The sequence below is a fragment of the Lactuca virosa genome, chromosome 3 (genome assembly GCF_052849685.1).
Source record: "Lactuca virosa cultivar CGN04683 chromosome 3, Lactuca_virosa_CGN04683_v6, whole genome shotgun sequence".
Taxonomy (NCBI): domain Eukaryota; kingdom Viridiplantae; phylum Streptophyta; class Magnoliopsida; order Asterales; family Asteraceae; genus Lactuca; species Lactuca virosa.
The window spans coordinates 356,204,212-356,226,294 of NC_136428.1; positions in this window are offsets into that span (position 1 = coordinate 356,204,212).

Genomic DNA, 22,083 nt, shown 5'->3' on the forward strand with positions numbered 1-22,083 from the left:
AGCACCTCCCAAACCTATTTCCCAAATTCCCAGTTCGGGAGCGAGCCAGGCCTGCTATGGCTGTGGCGAAGTCGGACATTTCAAAAGAAATTGTCCAAAGGCTGGCAACGCGGGAGGAGCAGGTAGACTACTTGCTATTGGCCATAATGAGGCTGTAGCAGACCCCACCGTAGTCACGGGTACGTTTCTTCTCGATAACTATTATGCTTGTATTCTATTCGATAGTGGGGCAGAAAGAAGTTTAGTAAATCAAAACTTTAAACACTTACTCAAACAATCACCGCAATCACTGAAAGAAACCTTCGTCGTAGAAATGGCTAACGGCAAGACGGAAAGTTCTAACGAAATCTACATAGGTTGTACCCTCATGCTAGATAATCATTCGTTTCCTATCGATCTCATACCAGTAGCGATCAAGAGCTTTGATGTCATCATAGGCATGGACTGGTTGAGTCTCCACCGTACCGACATCCTGTGTTTCGACAAAGCCATCCATTTGAACTTGCCCAACAATGAAACATTGATGATCTACAGAGACAAACCCAGTACGAGCCTTCGCATCATCTCGAGCATTCAAGCCCAGAAATACTTGCGCAAGGAATATCGCGCATTCCTTGCACACGTTGTCGACACGAGCCGGAAAACGAAAGAACTCAAAGATTTCCCCGTCGTGTGCGACTTCCCTGACATATTTCCAGAGGAACTGCCAGGCCTACCTCCCAAACGTCAAGTCGAGTTCAGAATCGATTTAATTCCAGAAGCTACCCCCGTAGCTAAATCGCCCTATCGTCTAGCGCCTGCTGAGATGCAAGAAATATCCGGCCAACTTAACGAACTGCTCCGCAAGGGCTTTATAAGACCCAGCTTCTCACCCTGGGGAGCACCAGTCTTGTTCGTAAAGAAGAAAGACGGATCGTTCCGCATGTGCATCGACTACAGAGAACTCAATAAGCTGACAATCAAGAACCGTTATCCCCTTCCTCGTATAGACGATTTATTTGATCAACTGCAAGGGGCGAGTTACTTTTCCAAAATTGATCTAAGGTCCGGGTATCACCAGTTGCGAGTGCTCGAGGAGGATGTTCCGAAGACAGCCTTCCGGACTCATTACGGGCACTACGAGTTCGTAGTGATGCCGTTCGGACTGACCAATGCACCCGCAGTCTTCATGGACTTGATGAATAGAGTATGCCGTCCTTACTTGGATCAGTTCGTCATCGTCTTCATTGATGATATACTTATCTACTCTAGAAGTGAGGAAGAGCATAGCGATCATCTGCGACAGGTCCTGGAAACTCTACGATCGGAGAAGCTTTACGCAAAGTTCTCAAAGTGCGAATTTTGGATCCGAAGAGTCGAATTCTTAGGACACGTGGTTAGCAAAGAAGGAATCCACGTGGACCCATCCAAGATTAAAGCTATTGAGGACTGGTCAGCACCAAAGACGCCTACAGAAATTCGCCAATTTCTAGGCCTCGCTGGCTACTACTGAAGATTCATTCAGAATTTCTCTCGGATTGCGAAGCCTCTTACGGCATTGACCCAGAAAGGCGTGGCCTTTGACTGGGAAGAAAAACAAGAGAAGGCATTCCGAACCCTGAAGCGAGCCTTGTGCACCGCGCCGATACTGTCCCTCCCCGAAGGGACAAAAGACTTCGTAGTATATTGCGATGCATACAATCAGGGGCTCGGCTGTGTTCTGATGCAACGAGGTAAGGTCATCGCCTACGCCTCATGACAGCTGAAGACACACGAAGTCAACTACACCACGCACGACCTCGAGCTAGGAGCGGTCGTGTTCGCCCTAAAGATATGGAGACACTATCTGTATGGTACAAAGAGCACCATCTATACCGACCACAAAAGCCTCCAGCACATCTTCACCTAGAAGGAGCTCAACATGAGACAACGACGGTGGGTCGAGCTACTCAATGACTACGAATGTGAAATTCGTTACCACCCGGGTAAAGCCAATGTAGTAGCAGACGCCCTAAGTCCGAAGGAATATTCTGGGCGAAGAGTCAAGTCCCTAACGATGACTATCCATTCGCATCTACCCGTACAAATTAAGGGAGCACAGCTTGAAGCTTTGAAACCGGAAAATGTGACGGGAGAGTCCCTGCGAGGAATGGATAAGAATCTGGTAGTCAAGGATGACGGAGCTTACTACCTCATGGACCGGATCTGGACACCGCGACACGGTGGCTTCAGAGACTTGGTCATGAAAGAAGCGCACAACACTCGATATTCCATTCACCCAGGTTCAGATAAGATGTACCTGGATCTCAAGAAATCGTACTGGTGGCCTAACATGAAAGCGGAAATCGCTACCTTCGTGAATAAGTGCCTTACTTGCGCTAAGGTCAAGGTCGAATACCAGAAACCCTCGGGTCTTCTCCAACAGCCATAGATACCTGAATGGAAGTGGGAGAAAATTACTATGGATTTCATTACCAAATTGCCCAAATCTCCGAATGGGTACGACACCATTTGGGTAATTGCCGACCAGCTAACCAAATGCGCCCACTTCCTTCCTATCAAGGAAAATTTCAAAATGGAGAGACTTACGCGAATTTACATCCAAGAGGTAGTCCGACTGTACGGTGTACCTGTGTCCATTATTTCCGATCGGGATAGCAGGTTCACCTCGAGGTTCTGGCAGTCACTACAGAAGGCTCTTGGAACTAAGCTGGATATGAGCACAGCATACCATCCTCAAACCGATGGACGAAGTGAGAGAACTATTCAAACCTTGGAGGATATGCTGCGAGCCTGTGTAATCGACTTTGGTAAGGCGTGGGATACCCACTTACCCCTAGTCGAGTTTTCCTACAACAACAGTTATCACACAAGCATCAAAGCTGCCCCATTCGAAGCCCTATACGGCCGGAAGTGCAGATCACCTCTGTGCTGGGCCGAGGTAGGCGACACTCAATTAGCTAAGGGACGAGTTCCTAACAGTACTCTCACCGGTCCATAAATCATCCGCGAAACCACCGAAAAGATCGTACAAATCCGAGCACGACTTAAAGCCTCAAGAGACCGACAGAAAAGCTACGCAGACAAACGGAGGAAACCCTTGGAATTCCAGGTGGGAGACCGAGTCCTTTTGAAAGTCTCACCCTGGAAAGGCTTGATACGCTTCGGAAAGCGCGGAAAGCTGAATCCAAGATACATAGGGCCTTTTGAGATTCTCGCTAGAATCGGCCCCGTAGCTTACAAACTCAATCTACCCCGCGAACTTAGTAATATGCATCCTACCTTCCACGTCTCGAACTTGAAAAAGTGGCTATCCGAAGAGACTCTCATAATTCCACTCGATGAAATCGAGATCAATGAGAGCCTCAACTTCGTGGAAGAACCTGTGGAGATCATGGACCGAGAGGTCAAACGAACGAAGCAAAGCCGCATCCCGATTGTGAAGGTTCGTTGGAACGCCAAACGAGGACCAGAGTTCACTTGGGAGCGCGAGGATCAAATGAAACTTAACTATCCTCATCTCTTTGCTTAGTTGTGTTGTAATGACGTAACTACTTGAATTCTGAATTTCGGGACGAAATTCCCTCTAACGGGGGGATGATGTGACAACCCGAAATTTACTCCGTCACTATAACCCGTTTCCGTTAATAAAAGTTAGTTCTATTAAAATTTTTCGTTAGCTTTTATTTATTAAAATAATTCATTTTGAGTTATTAAAATAATATATATTTAATGACGGAATAAAAGCATCTAAGTCGGGTTACGGTTAGTTTACCGGGTAAAAACATTTAGCTCCGTTTAAACGACAGTGTATGGTGGGTCCCCACTAGGCAGCCATATATAAAGGAGTAGTGTCCACCTTTAGAGTCTTTTCCCCACCTTGGAGCTTTCTCTCTCTACCTTCTCTCTCTAAAATCGAGTTTGGCCAAGGATCACCACTTTAAAGCCTCAAAAATCAAAGGTAAACCCCCTAACTTGATTTTCTAGCTTGGTATTCATGCTATTTCGAGTTGGATCATCCAAATACCCCAACATGCATGTGTTTACGGTTTGGGGAGCCTCCCAAAACTGTAAACTCCTATGTGAGGGTTTTGAAGCCCCAAAACACTTCCAAACCTTCTCTAATGCTTAGATATAGCTTAGATACTTGCATGCGTGGACTAAGGAACCCAAGATCATGAATTTTTGGCCATAAACTTGAGTTTACGGTTCTTGAACATTCAAGAACCGTAAACGCAGAACCGTAAACACCTTAAATGGTGTTTTGATGCCCCTAAACCCTTCCTTAGCTTGTTTGATGAACTAGAAACTAGTGTAGATGAGCTTAGGACCCTAAAACATGAAATGGTTGAAGTGGTCAAGGGTTTACGGCCGTAAACCCTAGAGTTTACGACCGTAAACTCCCAAGGAGTGGTCCAACGACCGTAAACTCCAAGGGAGTACCTAATTGAACCCTAATCACTTCCCAAGCCCTTGAATTGATCGTAGGAACCTTCCTTGTGATGCATGAGACCTTTAGACACACAAACTCACCATTTCCATGAGTTTACGGCCGTAAACTCATGGGGGAAATGGTCTCCCAACCGTAAACACACTTAAGTGTGGCCAAGTGAAGTGTAAACTCCATAGTGAGGCTATACACTCCTTAGATGCAACCTTTAGCACTCCTAACACTTGAAACAAAGTGTTTTCATACATTAAAGTGCCTTTACTCACTTAATTAGTGATTACACAACTAATTAGATACTTTATACATCACTACATGTTACATAGGATCCGTGTGTGTGTTCAAGTCCTCACTTGACACCTAGCATCCTACCCGGCGTTTCCATCCACTTCACTCACTACAGGTGAGTTCATACCCCTAAATGAACCTTTTTAAATGTTTTTAACTGTTTTATGGGGAGGGAATACAAGTTGAACCAAGTAAGTTATATTAACAATTGCATGTGAATTATAACTTGCAACCAAAAGAATTTTCTACACTGTTAACTGTTTTTACCACCAAAAAGGGATTATCTATATTTTCAACTATATTGCCAATTAAACTGTTTTCAAATGCTTACCAAATTCATTTTCGTGTTAAATCACTATAAAACTATTTTCGAAAATTCGTTTAAACTAATTTTTATTCTCAAACCATATCTACACCAATATATTTATATAAGTAAGACTTGAAGGACTTAGGACTAATAACTCACCTTATTTCATGTTCTTGTTTGATTGTGGGCTTAGGGTATTTTGTTATTAGTCCGACTCTCGTTGAATTCTTAGTTATATATCTTATATATTTGTTTCAGATATAAAAGTTTTCATATCAGCTCAATGCCTTTGAATATCAAGGACATACAACCAACATTACTATTTAACTATAATAGGTATAGTTAAGGATTACTACTCAGTGCTGCTATTGCCATGACAACTACCAGAGTCAGTTCAGTTGTGAGTCAATATATGCTATGTACTATACAAGAGAACACTATATACTATACAAAGAGAACAATACATACTATACAAGAGAACTTACTAAAATCGAATGTGGCATACTATTTCACGATACGACATATCTTTGTGCTATCACCGCGTAACCAGAGTCTCCTGGAGGGAGAGCAGGCATTATGTGTATAGATCTATACGGGACAGACACTCCCACATCCCGTCTGCTAGCTACAGTCCGAGCCGTCTAGGCCCAGGGGTGACAAAATGTCACATCACTACATATGACTCGAAGGGTCAAAGGGATTCGATCGTCAATCAGCATGGTTACGTACGAGTTCACATTCAAACCTTTAATTAATACTTTAAGAATTAAAGGCAACAGACTCCCTGAGGAGTATTGTACATTTAATACTACCCGGAGCCTGCATTTCATTACATATGGCCGACAGTGATACTGTTGGGGTAAAACATTTTTCTCATTACTATACATGAATAAAGTCTAAAACTATATTTTCAAACTAATAACTACTGGGAAAACTTGTACATTATCAAAGGAACAAACAAACCATCGGGTCTTGGTGAAGACTACTTTTTCTGGAAAACATAGGGTTTTCTAGGGCTCATACTATTTTCGAACACCGAAACTTTCTTTTACAATGTATAATTGTCAATATTTTTATACAGGAAATGACACTAAATACTTATGAACTCGCCAGCTTTATGCTGATAAACGTTTTCAAAATAACTTGTATTCTCAGGTCATCAGTAGACAGGTACGGATGCAGCTTTTGAGAAGACGGAGCACACATAAGACTCCACTTTATTTTGATTGTATTTTTGGTGTCTAACATTTGTACTGAACACGTTTGTATTACAATTATTATCTTAATGCAATGGATGTTGTTGCTTGTCTTTACTATTATGCTTTGTTATGATACTGTACATGACGTCCTCCACCCCAGAACGTATTCCGCCGTTCTCGGTTTTGGGGTGTGACAATACTCGCACTCGATACTCAACCCTACTTGTTCTTTAGTACCCAATGGATTCTTACTTAGGGTGCGCACTGCTCCGGTGTCTTCAGTAGTACGGGCCCTATACTACCGTCCACACCGCATCAGCATTCACTCTAAGTCCTCCTCCTTGGATCCCAGATTACAAGTACACTATATCTCACTGGCATAGGCTACCCTTCGGTAGGCCTCTCATCAGCTTCTCACTGCTACCTACTCGCTCTCAAGCATCACATAGCAGCAAAATCCTTCCTAGGCTAAGGCATCACAAATCATGCCACTCTAGTCCTAATATGAATACCTAGCCTACTCTAGCATGCATATCATATCATATCATATCTCATAACACATAATGTAAGGGTATTTTGGGAAATCACCGTTCGGGCGCTGGCTGATCGTACACACTGTTTCCTTCTGCCTTTCTCAAAACTTTTACTCTTTTTAGAAAAATTGTTTATTTATGAAAAACTTTCTCATTTCCTCAGTTTGAGTTCAGATTCATCCGAAGATGCACCCGAATCCCTCAAACCAAGGCTCTGATACCAACTTGTAACGACGTGAATTTTCAAAACAATTTTTCATCTTTCAAATCATACTTTCAACCATATGTCAATCACAAAACATAATGTGTCCACTATAACATAACAAAACATGTCCCAAGATCTCATATACATAAATCCTCTGTGTGTACGAATCATGTCGGCGCCTTCCCGCGATCCTCCCTGGTATCTGAAACACATATCACAACAACTGTAAGCATAAATGGTTAGTGAGTTCCTCAAAATACCACATACGCCTTTCCAGGCCATAACTCTGTTTGGATCTTCCGATCCATGTGTCTTAGGGGACTTCCGTACCAACTCCCGGTAGACCTTCCGGTCCTACCCGTCTTCACCTTCCGGTCCGTAACCTCTTGACCTTCCGGTCTGTAGCCTCTTGACCTTCCGGTCCGTACCCTCTTAACCTTCCGGACCGTACCCTCTTGAGCTTCCGGTCCATAACATACATAACATACACAACATATACATATCACATAACTGCATATAGCACATACATCATAGCATACAAGACCTTCAGGTCAGCTCATACATCTCATAGCATATAAGACCTTCCGGTCACACATAGGTACCCTTCCAGGTACAGTATAGTGAGAAGACTCACCTCGTATGATGTCTAATAACTCACGTGCTAGATATCCCTGAATCTCGAACAACGACCTAGCCCTGCCTAATCACATAAGGTAACCATTTCAAATCATTAACGGCTCTCAAGGCTAGACTAAATCCCTCTCTAAAATCTACAGAAGGGTAAAAGACCATTTTACCCCTCCTTGACCCAAAAGTCCAAATGTTGACCAAAACCCTAAAAGTCAACAAAAGTCAACAGCAAGCAGTACGCGGGGCGTACTAACTCCTGTACGCGGAGCGTACTCAAGCAATCCAGAATCGGGGAAACGCGACCCCTACGCGGCGCGTACTGGGATTACGCCCAACGTAAATCCCAGTTTCCTTCTTTCTTCACTTTAGGTCTTAAACAGTTAAGACACTCCTTCAACTTCCAGATCTGACTCTCCTTAAACCTCTTATCCCATAAAGTCGGAACCTTTAAGCCTTTGCATGGCTGTAAAGGTCACCAATCCCTCCAACACCTTTCCTCTTTTCTTATTAAGCCCTAATCTCATGCATGACTTAATCTCAACGTCCAAGACTGGATTTTTATCAACATACAACTCATAATACTCTGAAATATGGTAGATCTAGGACAATGGAGACTATTTGCTCATAAAGCCTCCACCTTGGGACCAAAAACCCTAGAAATTGGTCCAAGAAGCACACAACACAAATAACAAGGCAAGCTTTGAGCTTTATACCTCAGGAAGAAGCTCCAACCTCTGTAGAACTCAGATCCACTCTTGTCCACCAACTTCAAGCTCCTACAATGGCCTCCTCTTCTCTTTCACTACCTTGAAATGGCACTTTGAAGCTTAGAACACTCACACACAAGCTAGGAACGAAGGGAGTACTCTCTTAGGGTTTCTTTCTGTGAGATGGTGGCTGAGGGACAAAGCCATCTCATTCCTTTTATAGTCCCCAAGACATATTAGGGTTTTGCACCTGGGCCGGTTACACCCGGCGTAACCTTGGGTACGCCCAGCGTACCCGGATGAATCCGTGTCCAAAATTAAGCGCGCGAGTACGCGCAGCGTACTCCTCAGTACGCCCAACGTACTCACAAGCCTAGCATTTCCTTTCTAAGGGCCAAACTTGACAACTTAGAAAAGTAGAAGGGTTAAATGGTTGTGCCTGAATTTTGGGATGTTACAGAACTCAAACAACGCTCAAGGCTCGAACTCTTCAGGCCTGTTCTCACTCATGAATTTGTGTGGGAGGGTAATCTTCGACGGAAACAATTTTAATGATTGGATCCACAACATACAAATGGTTACCCGCTACAAGGACAAGGAGCATGTCCTCGATAAGTAGCTGAAAGAAGTTAATCTCGAAACTGCTACTCCCGAGGAGATTGCTGCTTATGAGGCCCACGAGCGAGATGCAACGAAAGTACATTGCATCATGCTCGCTACCATGAACGCAGAACTCCAAAAGTTCTACGAGGACTTCTATCCATACGACATGCATCAAGATTTGATGGATAGGTACCATCAAAGCGCGAGGCAGGAGAGGTACGAGATCATCAGTTCGATGACCACGACCAAGATGAGAGATAGTAAGTCTGTCACTGCTCATCTCCAGAAGATGCAAAGCTATGTTGACAGCCTGCAGAAGTTAAATATGGACTTCAATGAGGAGCTTGCGATTGACATAATTCTTCACTCCTTACCTCCTTGCTACAACGAGTTCCGCATGACCTACCACATGAACAAAGAGGAGGTCACGTCGAGCAAGCTTCAAGGGTTGTTGAGGACTACTGAGAGTAACCTCAAGGATAAATCTGTTGCCTCAACTCCTATTGTTGCCCCCGTCTTGGCTATCGGGCAAGGAAAGGGTAAGAAGAGGAAGGCTCCCTCAAAGAGCCACCATAAGGGAAAGTCCCATGATGGCACCTCTTCAAGTGGAACCAAGGCTGGTCCCGCTGCACCCACTTCAAACCCGAAGGATGCAGAGTGCTATCACTGCCACGACAAAGGGCACTGGAAACGAAGCTGCCTGAAATATCTGCAAGATATCAAGGATGGAAAGATCATGCTGTCCTACGCAAGTATTTACACTATTCAATCTAATGATTCATCTCATTCTATTTCTTGGGTTCTCGATACTAGGTGTGGTTTTCACATTTGTTCTGATTTGCAGCGCCTAAAAAGAAATAGGGATGTGAAGCATGGGAAGATAAACTTGATCATGGGGAACAGAAGAGTGTCGCCTGTCATGAAGATTGGAGTTTACTCTTTAGTTCTTAGTAACAGATTAGGACTATATTTGAATAATTGTTGCTATTCTCCAGAAATGGCAAGAAACATCATTTCTTTTCATGGTTTGTATAGACAAGGATTTAGATATTCATTTGAGAATGAAAAGGGTTCTATTAATGCTTATCTTAATGGTGTTTTCTATTTTGAAGCATTACCTTGTAATGGAATTTATGAAACTGTGATGGTTGTAGACAATCTAGGAAATGATGTGTTGTGTATTGATTCTTCAAATGGTTTGGACAAACCATGCTTGTGGCATTGTCGTCTTGGACATGTCAACAAGAAACGCATAGCCCAACTCCAAAAGGATCTTTACCAATGATCAAGCAACAAACAATCACAGATAGAAGAATAAGAAGAAAAGAAATCGAGCTTGCACACGTTTATATTCAGAAAAACGTCAGATACAAGTCGATGGAACACTCTGTAAACGCAATGGCATCAACAACTGCACAATGACCTACACATCTGCTATTTATACTAGACAGGACCACAAACAGGGTTTACGACCGTAAACTGGGTTTACGGCCGTAAACGTGTTTACGGCCGTAAACTCTGTTTACGGTCGCAAACACATTTTCTGACCAAAAACACATAAACAACTCACAAACTGTATTACAGACTCATACCAAATAAAATACAATGAAAGCCAAGACCAAACCATTAACTGGACCCTTCAATCTCCCCCTTGGTTTGGTGCTAGCTTGGACTCAGCTTTTGTCGACTACCAGCACATCAGATTTTCCCATAGCTCCGTTCCACATCTCCTTCTCGATAATCTCAGCAACCATCGAAGTATATTCCTTTGCAATGGGCTCAAAAATGTCTTCAGCCACCTTGATCTGATGAATGGAGAGCTGATGTATGTCCCACTTGCCAAATTGAAGCAAATCCCTCTTGTCATACAAGCAGATACAATCGTCTTTAAGCTTGATGACAGCAGCAGCAGGAGATTCATCAAACACCCAGTATTGCATGGATGCAAGAGATCCATCTGGATAATTTTGAAGAACAGGGATCTGCTTTACTTGAGCAGTAGCGGGCCACAGCACTGACCGAAGAGGCTGACTTGTTTTGGGATCAATAACGTTAGGGTAAATCTTGATAATAGACTTTGCAGTCTTCATTGAAGGGAAACCCTTAGCTACTTGATCTTCCAAAAAGGATTTGAACTGAGTCGCCCTGGGATTGTTTGATGGATTTGAGAAAGGAGCTTTAGACAGCTCCGTAAGATCAATCCTAGTAAAGGAATGAAAATCGTGAGCATCTTTGTATAATTCAGTATTGCCGCTCCTTCTTCTCACCATAAACATATTCATAGTGTCATGGAGTCCCCACGAGATGATTCCTGACCTATCACCATAAACGTCTGTGAAACGATGTTCGCCCAGATCCGTAACGGTGATCTGTGGTTGATCCCAGGGGGCATTATGATCTGCGCTCCTTTTGAATAGAAGTTGGCCCTTTTCAGCTGACTTGGCCAATTTAGCGCGTTTTAATGCCATTACACTTGGAGCCTGAGCCGGTTCTTTCTCAAAACGATTAACGACGGTGGTCGTCCTTGTAGGTTGTGGAACTATGGGAGTATCTTCATCAGGAAGATAGATCTTTGGCTCGTCAACAGATGACTTGAATTTGTCGCCAAAGTTTTCTTCCAGCTTCTTCTTAAGATCGTAGTAGCTGGCAGTCAACAGGCCGAAATGCGTCTGAAGGTCAGTAATTTGCTTCGACTTCAGAGCTTTGTCTTTGATAAGTTCGGCCACTTGAATATTGAGCTTTGTATTCTCAGTCTGAAGGTCTGCGACCTTGATATCCAGCTCAATATTTCTCTGATCTAAATCAACATTTTTCTGATTCAGAGCATCGATCTCTTTCTGGAGTCCAAGAAGTGATGGATTCTCTTCTCCTGAGCTGCCACCCCCAATAGAAATTCCTTTGCCATGAGAGGGAGGCGTTATGAGTTGTTCTCTGGCCAAAAGCCTGGCTAACTTAACCGAGGCAGCATCATGCTCTCGCCTGGGATGAGAGAAATCCATGGGGAAGGAAGAGCCACCAGCTTCATAGAAGGTACTAGGACCTTTACTGACAGGTTCAGATGAAACGATAACAGGAGTTGTTGTTGGTGGAGCTGTAAAACTTTGAAGTGTACCCGTGTAGCACCTGGTTCCTGGTATGTAAGATTGATCTAAGCATCTTGCATTTTTAGCCTTGGACTCGGCGAGTTGTAGGCCCGACTCGCCGAGTAGAGTCGGGATATTGAGCACGTTTAAGTTAGCGACTCGACGAGTCCATATTTTGGACTCGGCGAGTCCGCCAGTCTGGATGAAACCCTAATTTCAAGGGTTTGCACCCTATTTAAACATCCTTTTGTGCCTCATGTCGGCCCCCATTCACAACCAGAACGTCCCTCACGAAACCCTAACCCTTCCCTTGGTGATTTGAGTGTTTTGTGTGTTTTCCTTGAAGTTTTGTAGAAGAGAAGGAAGGAAGGACCAAAGAAGAAGGAGAAGAGCAAAGGCCTGGAGTCCATTTCAGAGTTTAGTGAGGTATAACTCGACCCTTTTCTATTTCTATGCTTAAATCCCCATTGGAACACCATTAAAGCTATTCTTGAACCATTTCTTGGCTTGGTAGTAGCATAGATGACACCTTGAGATGAATAGCCTTCGGATCTAGCTATGTTTGAGTTCCAGAAGCCTAGATCTAATACCTTTATGGAGCATGAAAGCCCTAGATCTACTCTTTTAGTGCATTTTGAGCCTTTTAACCTTCATTGATGCTTATATACACGTAAAGTTGGAAACTTTACGTGTTAATCGAGCCCTAAGAACCCAGATCTATGGATGGAATGCATTGGATTCAAGCAGAATCGAGTATATAGTGATTGCATGTTTATGACTCGGCGAGCCGTTCTTCGGACTCGACGAGTCGTTCTTTGGACTCGGCGAGTCGAGTTGCGAGTCCCCGATTTTCCCCCTTTCGAGTATGCTGAGTAGAGCAGTGAACCATAGGTGGACTCAGTGAGTCGGAAGCCAGACTCAGTAATGGAGGGACTCGGCGAGTCAATGCCTTGACTCGGCGAGTCCAAGGCAATCTTCTTGCCTCAAGAACAGACTCGACGAGTAGTTCATATAACTCGGCGAGTCATTGACCAGAGTGTTCATCAGATGAAGATGAACTCGACGAGTTTTTCATACAACTCGGCGAGTCGAGGAAGGACCATTGGATATTTGAATAGAAGGAGAACTCGTCGAGTCTATGCCTAACTCGACGAGTAGGGACGGGAGTGAGGACAATCGAATGGATAGGGACTCGACGAGTTGGAGGCCCAACTCGGCGAGTCAGGTCAACTGGAAGTTGACTTTGACTTTGACTTGACTTGATCAGGGGTAAAATGGTCATTTTACCCAAAGAGTAGATATCAGACTCTGATGATGGGTTTTGTGGGATTTATAGCCGCAGGATTTCCGGAGCAGCAGCAGATAGAGAGTTCCCGCACAGATCAGCAGCTACTACGAGGTGAGTTACCTTCCAGTAGCGGTGGGTCTATGGCCACAATGCCGGCCCACCAGTAGGGATCGTATGTTAGATGTTTGTCTTTGTGATATTCATCTGTGTTGCTACTACCTGATATGTTATATGCTAGCGTGATATGATATGTGATAGTGATAGAGTTCGGTTGTTAGGACCGAAGGGTAGGTTAGGCACCCCAGATATGCCTAACAGTATGTTATGATATGTTTAGCAGCTAGCATGATACGTTGTATGAGCTAGAGGTAGTAGGAGGGGGAATAGTCCCCGAGATTCGGTTGTTAGGACCGAAGGGTAGGTCGGACACCCTAGATATGTTTGACAGTAGATTATGCTATGATATATGTGATAGTAGTAGTAGGGGTGAAATAGTCCCCGAGGTTCGGTTGTTAGGACCGAAGGGCAGTCAGCACCCCAGAATGGCTCGACATGGGTAGGTTAGCACCCTAGAATGGCCGCATAGGTAGATCGGCACCCCAGAATGGACGTACGGGTAGGTCGGCACCCCAGAATGGCCGTACCGGGTAGGTCGGGCACCCCAGAAATGCCTGACAGTATGTATGCTATATGATTGTATGGTATGTAGACGATGGGGGAACTCACTAAGCTTTGTGCTTACAGTTCACAGTTTCGTTTTCAGGTACCTCTTCATCGAAGGGGAAGAAGTTGGCGCGGTAGCGGCACATCATACACACACATTGTTTTCCGCATCATGAGTTATTCTGGGATTTTGTACTCTGACATTATGGTTGTTTTTATATGTTGGATTTCAGACACGAAATATGTTTATGAAATGATATGATCAGGCGATGTTTATTCACTAATGTTTTTCCAAAACATTGATTTAAAAATGAAATTTTTAGCCTGTATTTTTGGGATGTTACAACCCGAGTCAAGAATTCCCTGTCTAAGGTCAAGTCTTCGTCTTTTTGTTGGAGGTTGAGAGACCTGTGTAGTTGGGTGATCACTTTCCAATGGCTCAGATGTAGGTAAAACAACATCAAGGGGAGGAATCCCTGATACTCTCACCATAGGAATTGCTATTTCCGCCGTTGGATTGGAAGGAGGAGGCGTGGCTTCGAGAACGTCTTCTTTTTCCCTTATCTCCGTTGCTGAATGAGCAACTTCATTGATATTTTCAAGCAGTGTGTTGAGGTTTACGCCGGTCATGAAATCTTCATTGCTACCGAAGTTGAGAGGAATTTCATTGTTATCGAATCCTGTGAGGTCGAGGCCTTCGTACAAATCAATCTCCATTCCAGACCCCTCATTGTAATCTCCTTGTACCTGAACAGATGTCAATTCGTGTTCCTCAGCTACTTGAGCATTAGCAGCTGGAGTTTCTTCTTCATCATGATCTGAAACTGTGTTGACATCTTTAGAAACAACTCTCTCGGAGGAAGTGGGCTCAGAAGACATCTTTTCAGACGTTCCATGAGATTCGGAAGATTCATCTATTTCAGCAAATTTTCCAAATTTCACGAGAGGATGTAAGCCTTGGAAGACGACTTTGCCCTTTCGATTCTGCTTGATGAGACCAATCGTGTGTGGGCCTAATGACTTTATATCCAGCTTGTCACCATCTTTGATCATCTCTGGGAATTGGTTGTCGATGAACATCTGAATAAATCTCGGATATAGCAAGAATGCATCTCTGGTCTCCCGGCTTATAACGTTGATATTTACCAAGAACTCATCCAAAATGAACTTCGAGAAGTTAAATTTGATGCCAACAGCCAGTGAAACGATTGCCCCTGTGTTCCTGAGAGAGATTTCATCATCTCCATCCTCTGAAGTGATTAGGAACGAGGATCCTAATTTTAAATCTTTAAAAGATAAATCAGAGAAAGCGAAAAGGAAACCCAGGACAGTGATGACCTGGGTTCCCAAATCTAAATGATCCCGCTCATTTTGCAGGGAAAGTTGCGGAGGAATGTCATCCGTCCTTGGTACTTCAACAGCGGCGGCTCCCGACATATGACTGGAGACATCTCCCAATTGAGCGACATTCAATCTTTTAATGGGGGTTATGTTTCCTTCGCGGGCGGAGATGGTGGCAAGATCACTCAAAGAGGAACTGTTACAAATGGAGTGCTAAGCTTTGAGAATGTCAACTTTGCTCCCGAGTTAAAGCATAGCTTGTTGAGTGTTTCCCAAATTTGCGACAATGGCTATTCCACCCATTTTACCGATAAAGAATGCATGATTCTCAAGCCAGGCATTGTCATCCCGGAAGAGTGGATTCTCTTCAAATCTAAGCGGGATGGGAATGCTTACATTATTAACATGAACAACAACATCCCTGAACAAGTCACTTGCCAATTTTCAAAAGTCTCCGAACAAAACGCAATGTTGTGGCACCGACGACTCGGTCATGCTAACGCGAAAAACCTGAATCGCCTTGCTAAGAATGAGATGGTCCGAGGCTTACCTGTCAGAGACTTTATTACATTTGAGAAGTGTGTGTCTTGTGCCCAAGGAAAGCATCATAGAAAACCACACCTGCCTAAGCAAGTCAACTCAATCAGTCAGGTGCTCCAACTATTGCATATGGACCTATTTGGTCCGGTCAACGTCCTGAGCATCAACAGAAGCTCGTACTGTCTAGTTGTGATCGTTGATTTCTCTCGTTTTACGTGGGTCTTTTTCTTATCCAACAAAGCGGGGGTTGTTGATCTGATAAAGAAGTTCATTGTGATGATTGAGAAACAACCGAACAACCAGGTGAAGGCGCTTCGTACTGACAATGGAACTGAGTTCAAGAATGCGGTTCTTGACCATTTTTGCGCAGAGAAGGGGATCGTGCGTCAATACAGCTCTGCTCACACGCCTCAACAAAATGGCGTTGCTGAAAGGAGAAATAGAACTTTAAAAGACGCTGCAAGGACAATGCTTTGTGATTCAAAATTAGCTGTTTTCTTTTGGGCCGAGGCGATTAACACTGCTTGCTACGTGCAGAATCGTGTTCTAATCAACAAATCACAGATGAAGACACCGTACGAGATTCTCTATGGACACAAGCCTTCAGTCAGCCATTTCCGTGTATTTGGTTGCCCTTGCACCCTTCTTCACTTGGAATCCAACCCTAAATTCAATGCCAAAGCCGATGATTGTTACTTTATAGGATATGTTGCGCGCACCGCATTTAGAGTTTACAACAAGAAGACTAAGCAGATTGTTGAATCCTATGACGTGCGCTGGTTGGAGGAGAATGAAACAGACGCTCGAGTAGGTCCTGACCGGTTATTTGATTACACATCGCTTTTCAAATCCTTAAATGTGTCTTCAGATGGCTCAAATGGATCCTCTTCTGGTTCGAAGATTGTTTCTGAAGACGAAGACGAAGAAGTTGTTTATAGACCTCCAACGGTTGAGGGGGAGTCCTCTGCTCCACCTGAGGGGGAGTCATTAGACCAACCTGATAGTCCAGATTCTAGAGATGCTTGCGCTGTCAATCCAACTTTTATGGAACTACTCTTTCCTGAAGAAATTGCTAATGAGTTTGTAGCAGATCCATCCAATGTGGATCAATCAGCAAATGATGGAGGTTTCCACATTCACACTCTTCCTGTTTCACTCAATGATATCAGCCAAGACATTCCTTCAAGAATTCAACGCGATCATCCGATCGATAACGACATTGGCCAGCTGGGTGATGGAGTTAAAACCAGAATTCAGAGTTGAGATGTCAATGCATGTCTCTATTCTTGCTTTATATCTCAAATAGAGCCCAAGAACGTTGACATGGCTTTGAATGAGTCCAGCTGGGTAGATGCGATGCATGAAGAGCTAAATCAGTTTGAAAAGCTCGGGGTTTGGAAGTTGGTTGAGTTACTGAAGGGCAAAAGGTCTCTTGACACGCGTTGGGTGTATCGTAACAAGCAAGACGATTCTGGTGTAATAGTGCGAAATAAAGCAAGGTTGGTGGTTCGCGGGTTTCGACAAGTTGAGGGTCTTGACTATACTGAGGTTTATGCTCCCGTGGCTCGATTGAGGCTATTCGTATCTTTCTCGCATATGCTTCCGATATGAACTTCACGGTCTACCAAATGGATGTCAAGACTGCCTTCTTGTATGGCAAGGTGAAGGAAGAAATTTATGTTGATCAACCCCCTGGGTTCGTTAACTCCAAGTTTCCTAATCATGTCTACAAGTTGGACAAGGCATTGTATGGGTTACATCAAGCTCCTCGAGCATGGTATGCGACTCTAACAAAGCATTTGCTCAAGCATGGATACTCTCGCAGCACTATTGATCAAACTTTATTCATCAAGCATGTTGGTAATGATCAGATACTAGTCCAGATCTACGTTGACGACATTATCTTCGGGTCTACCTGTCCACAGCTTTGCACAGAGTTTGAAGGGGTGATGAAAAAGCGGTTTAAGATGAGTTCACTGGGTGAAATGACCATGTTTCTGGGGCTTCAGGTCAAACAAAATTCAACCGGAATCCTGCTACACCAAGCTAAGTATGTGGAGGATATTCTTGAGAAGTTCAGGTTTCAAGACGCAAAACCTGCATCGACACCAATGGCTGAAAGACCCCTGCTGAATCCAGATATTGATGGCGAATCCGTAGATCAGACACACTACAGATCGATGATCGGATCGTTGATGTATCTTACTGCAAGTCGTCCCGACATCATGTTTGCAGTTTGTCAATGTGCACGCTATCAGGCTAATCCTAAACTCTCTCATCTTATTGCTGTCAAAAGAATTTTTCGGTATATCAAAGGCAGCCCAAAATTGGGTCTTTGGTATCCGAAAAATTCTGAATTTGATTTATATGCTTTTGCTGACAGTAATTATGGAGGTTGTGAGCTTGACAGGAAATCAACATCAGGAGGGTGCCAATTCCTTGGCGATAGGCTGGTGTCGTGACAGTGCAAGAAACAGCATACCGTCTCTACCTCAACATCAGAAGCGGAATATGTTGCTGCATCTGCCTGCTGTTCTCAAGTTATCTGGATCCAACATCAGCTGTTGGACTACGGTTTGAATTATCTAGAAACCCCAATTCACTGTGATAATGAGGCCGCAATTCAAATATCTAAAAATCCTGTCCAACACTCAAAGACCAAGCACATTGATATCAAAATTCACTTTATCAGAGATTGTTATGAGTGCTCGCTCATTAGGCTAGAACAGGTTCCCTCTGCCAATAATGTGGCAGATCTGTTCACCAAGCCTTTTAACAAAGCTCGATTCGATGTGCTTGTGGGATTTTTAAAAATGATTCGTTTTGAGGATTAAATTTTTGTTATTCATTAGGCTAGTTTAAATTTGCGCATTTTAGTGTTTTCATTCTCACCCATGCACAAATTTAGGGGGAGAAATAAACAAAAACCAAACAAAAAAATTGAAAAATTAAAAAAATCCAAAAACATCTTGTTTCTGTTTTATTTCTTTCAGAAAACATTCAAAAATCCAAAAACATTAAAAATTCAGAAAAATCAAAAATATTGTCGCTTTCAGTTTTGCTTGTTGATATAGTACTGGGAAGTGATATTATCAAGTGATAACATGCAATCTAAGTCTGCGTAACGTAGCCAAAGTTGAAGCTTCTATGCTCTGGGTTTGATGCGTTGGTAGGCACGAAAGATTCTAAATGGACATGACTAGGCAGAGTTGAACTTAAGGATTTCATAGACTTAACAAATGTTGACCTAGTTAGATCCGTTTAGCCTGACAATACGGCGCTTGGATAGGTTGAGCAGGGAGATATATATGGGAAACTACTGGTCACATTAAAGAAACTGTACTTGGAACCGTGGATTAACTTTTCCTCGATGTGCGGATTCTGTCCTTAATTCCGGTATTGATGGGGTGACTGGTGAATTCCGATGAATTAGGTCTGTAGAAAATTGTTTTCTTTCTCTGATCTATCTTTTAAAGATTTCAAATTAGGATCCTCGTTCCTAATCACTTCAGAGGATGGAGATGATGGATTGGAAATTGATTTGGGCATCCAATGATATTTAGGTTTTATAACATTCTCAGGTGGTTTTGAAATAGGTTTCTTATGAGTTTGCACAGAGCCTCTGGATGTTCTACCCGAAGTGGGTGAAGGTCCATAATTGCTTTTTGACGAAACCGATCTTGGCGGAGCCTTGTTCGGTTTTGGCAAACTATTTTGAGCTTTGTTAATAAAAACCTTTTTATTCTTTTGAAAAACAGCCCTTTTTCTGCTTCGATCATCTTTCCAATCATCATTTCGAGAACGAGTTCTTGAGGATTTTCTAATTAAAGACCTTCCTCAAGATTCGTTCTCTCCTTTTGGTGACAAATAGTTCACAAAGATCCTATTTTGACAATTCCTAGCTATATGACCACCAACACCACAATTAAAACAAATCTATTTATTATTTGAACTTGTACTACATATCTTAGATTTATTTTCTTGACAGACACTCTTACTCTTCTCAGAAGAACATGCATGAGAAATAGGTTTTGAGATAAGTGAGGGTGCCTCAGATGGTGTGACTTGTGGAATTGATGGGTTTTCATGAGAATCACAAGCATCAGAATTACCAAACAATTCATCAAACATATCAAAGAAATTAAGCTCAACAGTAGCAGATGTGGAAACATCAAATGAAACATTATCAGTCTTAACATCAGAACCACAAACATTTTCATTTGAAACAGAAATATCAGAATTAGAAACAGAAATAGAAACAAATTCTCCAGCTGCAAGCTTTGCCTGATCTAATGGTTGATCTGCAGGGGAAGTAGAAATGTTAGTACTTTCAACATTAATAAATCCTCCTGTAACGAAACCAGATGGCTTGCCATAAACCATAAAGGGTTCATTGGCAATCTCATCCTTGGATAAGGGTTGATACTGATATGTATGATTATAAGGAGGAGGTACACTATCAAATCCTAAACCCTTTGACTGATTTCGTTTGAACTGCATGCAGTGATCGATCATGTTGGCAACTACCTCGCTTGATCCATCAAATTTTCTAAAATCAAAATTTGCAGTTTCAAATTGTCTTTTTAATGTATCAAGCTCGGTAATTAGCGCATCATTTTGTCTTGTAACATAATCATAAAGCTCACACTTTTCACTGTATTCTGTTTGAATTCTCTTAAAGTCCTTTATTTTTGTCTCTAACTAGGCCTTAAGGGGTTTCTGTCCTTTCCTAAGCTGATAACCCTCATATCTAAGGTCCTCTACTTCTCTACGTAATAATTGAATTTCATCATGAAGAAGTTTAACATATTCATTACAAGCCTGAGAACAAGACGGTAGATTTACCTCACTTTTCCTGGGCTCGGAAGTAGAAGACACCATTAGAGCAAACTGCAGCTCCATCATTTCTGCTTCGGGATCAGCTGCATCATTCTTCAAGGAAGCATCATCAATCTGAGCTAGGTGAGCATTTTCTGGCCCTGAGATATTCAAAGCCTGAATCTGGTCCTCCTAGTCAAAAGACTGAGCGACCATAGCAGTTTCACCATTAACTGCACCACCTGCACGGTTGTTTCCCAGTGCAACCATCGTCCTGTTGTTGTTCGTCCTACGATCTGGTTTTGGACACTCACGAGCAAAATGACCCGGCTCATGGCAGTTGAAACATCACAGCATGCCCTTGTTGAATCCCACCTTCTTATCAGCATTCATGCCCCAGTTGCTCTTCCCTGTCTTCTTAGCAAACTGCTTGGCCCTGAAAACAGCCATAGCAATCTGCCATGTAATGTCCATCTCTTCCACATCTTCAGGATGAATCTGATCCAGGTCGGCAAATGACAGCTGAGGTGGAAGCTCTCCAGCTACAAAGGCATTGTAGCAGTTAACAAGCCCAGTGGCTAGAGCCAGATTTTCATCAGTGTATTTAGTGTTTGAGGTAAAGGCTACAATAGGCACATTTGGAGAGGGAACAGCTTGTGGAGTGATAAATGGCTGACTTTGTGGAATGGATGATGCAGCAGAAAAGGTTTGAATCTGAGGTTGTTGAGCAGTGAACACTTGGCCTAAGGAAGTCATGATTGATGAGAGAGCATTGTTGGATGAGATTCCCAGATTCGCAGTAGAGTACAAGTTCACATGGTTAATTTCTCTCTGTTTGTCATCAATATCACAAGCTTTGATGATCGCCATGATTTCAGCAAGAGTAAGGCGGTTTAGATCCTTGGTCTTCTTAATCACAACAACATTCATATCCCATGATCTAGGAAGAGCATTTAGAAGCTTCTTGTTAATCTCTGACTTGTTCAAGAAAATCCCAGATATGTTCATGTCAATGGTGAGAGTTGTGAACCGCTGCAGCTGAGCCTCAAGAGTCTCTCCTGGAATGTAGTTGAACATATTGAACTTTTGTCTCAACATGTCCTGGAGACTCTCCTTCATATCTTCATTGCCCTCATATACCTCAATTAGGGCTTCCCACAAATCTTTAGCTGAAGTGTACTCTCAGAACCCTTGAGCAATATCAGGAGATAATGCCATGGTTAGAGTGGCTAAAGCCCTTTCCTGCTCTTCAACTTTCTCAAACTCCTCATCAGTGTAGTTTTCAACAGCCTTGTCAATCACTTGGCCTCCGACTATCATAGTGATTCTAACAGGGCCTCTGAGAATGCTTCTCCAGACTTTGAAATCCTTCATTTTAATGTATTTTTCAATTCTGTACTTCCACTCAGGAAAACCATATGCAGACATTAATCTTGGAATACGCGTAGTAGT